This window comes from Dasypus novemcinctus, chromosome 10 (genome assembly GCF_030445035.2).
Source record: "Dasypus novemcinctus isolate mDasNov1 chromosome 10, mDasNov1.1.hap2, whole genome shotgun sequence".
In the NCBI taxonomy this organism is placed as follows: domain Eukaryota; kingdom Metazoa; phylum Chordata; class Mammalia; order Cingulata; family Dasypodidae; genus Dasypus; species Dasypus novemcinctus.
Genome location: NC_080682.1, coordinates 91,864,467 through 91,871,105, shown reverse-complemented (window position 1 = coordinate 91,871,105; position 6,639 = coordinate 91,864,467). Strand labels below are relative to the sequence as shown.

Genomic DNA, 6,639 nt, shown 5'->3' with positions numbered 1-6,639 from the left:
CAACTCAATGATAAAAAGACAATCAACCCAAATAAAAAATGGGCAAAAGACTGGAATATGCATTTCTCCAAAGAGAAAATACAAATGGCCCAAAGCACATGGAAAAAAAAAAAGTTCACCATCACTACCTATTAAGAAAATGCAGACCAAATCTACAATAATATACCATGTCACACCTTATAGAACAGGCATGATCAAAAAAACAAAACTAAAAGTGCTGGAGAGGATGTGGAGAAAAAGGAACATTCCTTAACTGTTTATGGGAATACAGAATGGTGCAGCCTCTGAGGAAGACAGTTGGCAGTATCTCAAGAAAATGAATATAAAACTGTTAAATGATCCAGTAACCTCGTTAGTAGAAATCTATTCAGAAGAACTGAAAGCCAGGGCATGAACTGACATTTGCCACCAATGTTCATAGCAGCATTATTCACAATTGCTAAAATATGAAAACAGTCCAAATGTCCATCAACTGATGAATAGCTAAACAAAATGTGGTATATACATACAATAGAATACTATTCAGCTGTAAGAAGAAATGAAATTGGGTGCATATGACAACATGGATGAACCTTGAGGATATTATGTTGTGTGAAATAAGCCAGAGACAAAAGGACAAATACTGCATGTTCTCATTAATATGAACTAAATACAATGAGCAAATACTCTCGAAGGTTAACTCTAGAATACAGGGTTTGTAGTGGAAATAGAAGGTGTGCTGAGAATGGGAGCTGATGTTCGATGTATATAGACTTTTTAATAAGGTTTATTCTGAAAGTTTGGAAGTGAATAGAGTTGATGATAACACATTAACAGAATGAAGAGAGACTCATAGCCATATATACTCATTTGTCCTTTCCATTTCCCCCTTTTATTCAAGGTCAAAAAGCATTTTTAACTCTTGATAGTACATGTAGGCTGAGATATCTGCTGGTCTGATATATGGGGTTTATACTTCTTATATTGTATTGCTAAATTTTTTAAAGTAAGAAAGTATACAATACTTTTCAAAGATTGACAAGAATTATATGAGTTCAGGAATTACAGATTATAATTTTTTCTAAATTGTACATTTCTGTGTTCAAAATATTAACTAATTATAAAAATTTGAGAAATATTGAAATAAATGTAATAACTATAAAAATACAATGGCCTTTTATTTTTATGGAAATGTAAAAGTTCATCCTAAAATTTACATGGACTAGCAAGGGGCCCAAATATCAAATGCAATCACGGAAATGAAGAACAAAGTTGGTGGACACAGACTTCACAGTTTCAACAATTTATACAAAGCTTCAGTAATCAAACATGTGGTGCTTAACTACAGTTAGGGTAGGGAATAAAATGGCACAGATCCGTGTTCTGGAGTGAGGTAGGAGTTGGACTAAGATGGGAAGAAGGTAGAGAGAAAACTATTTGCTCTTTAGGGAAATGTTATTATTCTGTTTGTCATCTGTACTAATCATAGCCTCCACCAACCCATGTTCTACTTTCTGGCCATGCTGTAAATAATTGGCCTGAGTGTCTCTACTGCTACTATCCCAAAGATGCTGGGCATCTTCTGGTTCAGCCTTTGTGAGGTACGACTTGGGTGCTTTGTTGATCCAGTCTTTATTTATCTATTTTTTCACAGTCTTGGAGAGCATTTTAATTCTTGCCATGGGCTGTGATCACTATGTGGCAATTTGCAACATTCTCAGGTACACCATGATCCTCACCAATGTATCCATTGGTGTGATTGCTGTGGTGGTAGTCCTAAAACGCTTATGTATGATTGCTCCCATTATTTTTCTCCTCCTGAGGTCGCCTTACTGTGGACATAGGATCGTTCCTCAAACACACTGTGAGAACACAGAAGTAGCTTGGCTCGTACCAGCATCAGCACCAATGTCTACTATGGTCTTGGGAATGTTTCAATCATTTTCCTGGGTGTACTTCTTATCATCATTCTTATACTCGGATCTTATACACTGTCTTCTACCTCCCTTCCCAAGATGTTTACCTGCAGGCTTTTAAATACCTGTATCTCGCATATCTGTGTCATCTTAGCCTTCTTTGGTCCAGCTCTCTTCTCCTTCCTCACTCATCACTTTGGTCACAGCATCCCCCCGCATATCCAGACCCTCCTGGCTAATTTCTATGTGATCATTCCCCTTCCCCCCAACCCAGTCATTTATGGAATCAGGACTCAGAAGGTCCAGGAGTGGGAAAAGAGTATGTTTTTAAAAAAGACTAAATGAGAGGAAATTAATTCAGGTTATTAAGGATAAGACCTTGGACAACTATAACTAGTAACAAAATTTACAAAAAATTGGTCTCACCAATATTGTCATTTATTTATATACAAATCAAAACCTAATAGTAGTAATTGTTGAGGTTGTGTGTGTTTGCATGTGTCTGAGTATGTACTTGCAAAGCTATCTCAATCGACACCTGCCATACAAGAGGTTTCAAAGAGGAGCATTTGATTCACTGAAAGAATAACTTTCTAATTGTTAGAAGTGACTGGTGTTCTAGATCTCTTTCAAGTAATAATACAATTTCTTTCATAGAGATATTAAAATAAAAAGTCATATGGTCATTTACAGTTATTATTAATAAATTAAATGAGAAAGGTTTTTGTACATAAGAAAATTGTGCCTAAAATTAATTAGTATAGGGGAGCAGATGTGGCTAAAATACTTGAGGGCCTGCTTTCCACATGGGAGGTACGAGGTTCAGTTCCCAGTGCCTCATGAAAAACAAAAAACAAAACAAAGCAAAACAAATTAAAAAAACCAACTCAGGGGAGCCAATGTGGCTCAGTGGTTGAGCGCCAACTTCTCGCATACAAGGTCCTGGGTTCAATCCCCAGTAACACAAAATAATAACAATAATAATTAATATAATTTTATCAAAGGATATGCAAGCAAAAATGGGCATTAGACTAGATTTCTTTTTCCTCTTTCTATGCAGTCAAGTTTCTGGTATTATGACATTCTCCATAAACTTAACCCTCATACCATACTCTCTCATTCTTGGACAGTTAAGTTTAGCATTCTCTTACCTGTGATGGTTCTTTCTTATTTGAGTTCAAAAATGCTTATGGAAGGAAAGAAATGTATCATATGTCATATGTTTCAACAACTAATAAAGGAATTTAAATAAAACATGGCCACAAACAAGAGAGAAAGATAGAACATAAAGATATTTATTTATTTGTTTCCTTGATTTTAACAGGATGGCTTTGATCAAGCTTGAAATGTGTAAAATGAAAAAAGAAAAATTAGTCACAAACTTCTAGGAAGAAAACGGGGTAGAACAGAAATCAGGTTGTAAGGAACTTTGAGTATTTGAGATGTGAAAAAGTGAATATGATAGGGACATGAAATACAGATCGAGTACTATAAACCACACATTCATGATTATCAATAATGGCACTAGAGAAGAAAGTATGACAACTGAAAGTAAAGGAAATTTTAAAAGATAGAAAGACTTAAATAACATGTCCAAAAGTTTTAACAATCATCAGTATAATTTTATCTGTATTATCTAGTTTCAGATTCTTCACCCATTAAAGTTATGCATTGCCAGCTATCCACTTAGTGTTGCCATCTAATGGTTGGATATCTGTTGTAAATTCTGCCTAAATTCCTGTGTTGAGATATTTTATGAGCACAAATATTTATCTCTTGTCTCTTTTAAATGTGTTTTGAAAGGTAAACTAGAAGTAAAATAAATATATAACAGTATTAGGAAGTATAAAAGGATAACATCATCACACCACATATTTTTTTAAAAAATGAAGAAAAGAAAAGGAATAAGGAATATGGATAGAAAAAAATAGAGATTATTATATACAAAAACATGAAACAAGTGAAATATAGGTCTTCCACAGTAATGAGGACCACTTTTTTTCCCAAGCAAGTCCAAAATAAAATGCAAAGAGTTAACCAGGAGAGTGAGCAGAGTGGACCACAAGACAATCACCCGGATACTAAATTTATGTCAATATTCATAGGCTAAATGGACCAATAATCCTTCTCCAGCTCATACACACAAAGATACACAGTATACTAATTGTAATGTCTATCCTCCAGGAAAAGCATGAAGAGTTCATTTTTAAAAAGTGGATTTTGTACAGACAAGGTAATGGAACAATGGCAAGACTATTAGATCCACAGTGAGTAGCAGATCAGAATCCATAACAAAAGGAGAAAAATTAAAGACAATTCTCCCCCCAGAGTGTAATAAATTAAAATGCCCTCAAATTCCCCCAAAACAAACCTTGCTCCATTTTGGAATTTGTAACACTCAACTTATCCATGTACTTTCCACTTTGTTGCATATAGTAAAATGATGCTTGCTTGATAACAAACTTAGTGCACATAACAACACTGAAAGGCTGCTCTTTCATAAAGGCAAGAGGCACGATGTAATTTTACAGAAAGATATTGAATTTTTGAAATGCAAATTGTTTCCCAGTGTGAAAATTAGCATTTCAGATCAATAAAGAATTCTAAAAATATAACCACCAAAATGTTTAAAAAATTTTAAATGTAATTGTCTTTTTTTTCAGATACATAGATCACAGAAAAAATATTACATTAAAATACATGACAGTTTCCCACATACCCCACAACCCCACACACACTCCTCCCACACCAACCTCTTTCATCATTATAGCATATTCATTGCATTTGGTGAATACATTTTGGAGCACTGCTACACTGAATGGATTATAGTTTACATTGTAGTTTACACTCTCCCCCAATCCATTCAGTGGGTTATGGCAGGATATATAATGTCCTGCATCTGTCCCTGCAATATCATTCAAGACAACTCAAAGTCCTGAAATTACTCCCACATCACACCTCTTATTCCCCCTCCCTGCCTTTAGCAACTCCCGTGGCCACTACCTCCACATCAATTACATACTTTCTTCCATTGCTAGAGTCACAATAGTTCTATAGTAGAATACCAGTAAATTCAAATCCATATTTTATTCCTCCATCCTGTGAACCATGGGATGGTGATGTACACTTCACCTCTAAATTGAGAGGGGGGTTAGAACCCATATGGCTGATCAATGCAATTCTCCTACTTGCAGTTGTAGACTTTCTTGGTTGCTGTTGTGGTGGTTGACCATTTTCATCTCCCTGTTAGCTGACCTGGGTAAATTGAACAATCCAAAGAATAGACGTTGCAACTCTGCTGAGGTTCAGGGTCCAGCTGGCCCATGGTCATTACAGAGATTCATGTCTCCTAAGTATCCACCAACCCCAGCACCAACCACAGGTTCAGTAAAAGTAACAGAAGAAGCATGTGTAGAAAGGTCACATCTGAATCCAAACCCATCACACTCAGAGACACAAATTCTAAACTAGGGCCCACTGGCTAGACACTGAACTCCAGAGTCATATACCATGACCACAGAGCCTGTGTGTCTCTGTAGCCCTCAGGAGCACTCATACCTGGGGTTGTATCTACTTTGCCTGTCTCTGGGATCCTGCTGAGACGTGTGAAAGTGCAACCCTTCTGATGACCTCCCAACACATTTTGAAGTCTCTTAGCCATATAAATTCATTTGTCTTTACCATTTTCCTCTTTTATTCAAGGTCTTTTTCTACTTGCATCACCTGCCGGTGATTGATAGTAATCCCTCAGTGCCAGGGAAGCTCATGCCCGGGAGTCATGTCCTATGCTGGGGGCAAGGTAATGCATTTACATGCTGACTTTGCTCTGAGAGTTGCCACCTTTAAGCAATATGGAGGCTCTCAGGAGATAACTCTTAGGCACACTGCAGCTCTAGGGTTAGTTGAAATTTCGAGCATGGAGGTTCATAAGCATAGCCATCAATATCAAGAGCCCATCATTGGACCATTCTTCTTCACTTGTCTTTACCCTTGCACTTGGGGGATATTTTCTGTTCCATTGGGAAATGACAGACCTCCCCAGGCTAGGAACTCAGCATTCCCTCAGTTGTTGTGTGTAACTCTACCTACTATGACAATACCCAACGAATATCAGAACAATTATATACTGAATGAAATGACTCAAGATTATGGACTTAGATGAAAAGGAATTTTATATTCTGGGAGATATAAGCCAAGTAGAATTAAACAAAATAATATGAAAAAACAGAGGAGGACCCTAAAACAGGGAGACTAACAGATATGGACAATCAATTTAGAAAATCTAATGTCACATAATAGGAGTTACAGAAGTTGAAATCAAAATAAGAAACGAGGAAATAACGAAGAATGAATTTCTAGAACTGAAAAATTATTCAATTTTTAAGACTGGCAATTTCAAGTAGGGACAAATGGAGAAAGAGAGAGCCACAGACAGACACCAGATTTAGGTGCATTTGAAATGGTAAACATTTCAAACACAACAGGGAAACAATTTTCCTAAACCATTCTGTAAAAAAAATTGGCAAGAGAAAGAAAACAGGAAAGTTCAGGGGAGACAAGCAGAGAAAAAAGCATAGATAAAAGGGAAGCATAGTTTGACTGGTATAAGAATTTTTAAATGCAAAACCAGTTGCTAAAAGAAAATATATTCATGTCCTGAGGAAAATTCATTTTGTACTTAGAAGTCAATATTCTCCCAGTCTATTCATACTTAAAAGCAAAATTAAGACATTTTCAGAAATTT

General features: G+C 36.1%; 1 pseudogene; it reads left to right on the top strand.

Annotated features, from left to right (window-relative positions):
- Positions 1–1,424: 1,424 nt before the first annotated feature.
- Positions 1,425–2,240, top strand: LOC131280219 (olfactory receptor 52E8-like; annotated as a pseudogene).
- The last annotated feature ends 4,399 nt before the right edge of the window (positions 2,241–6,639 follow it).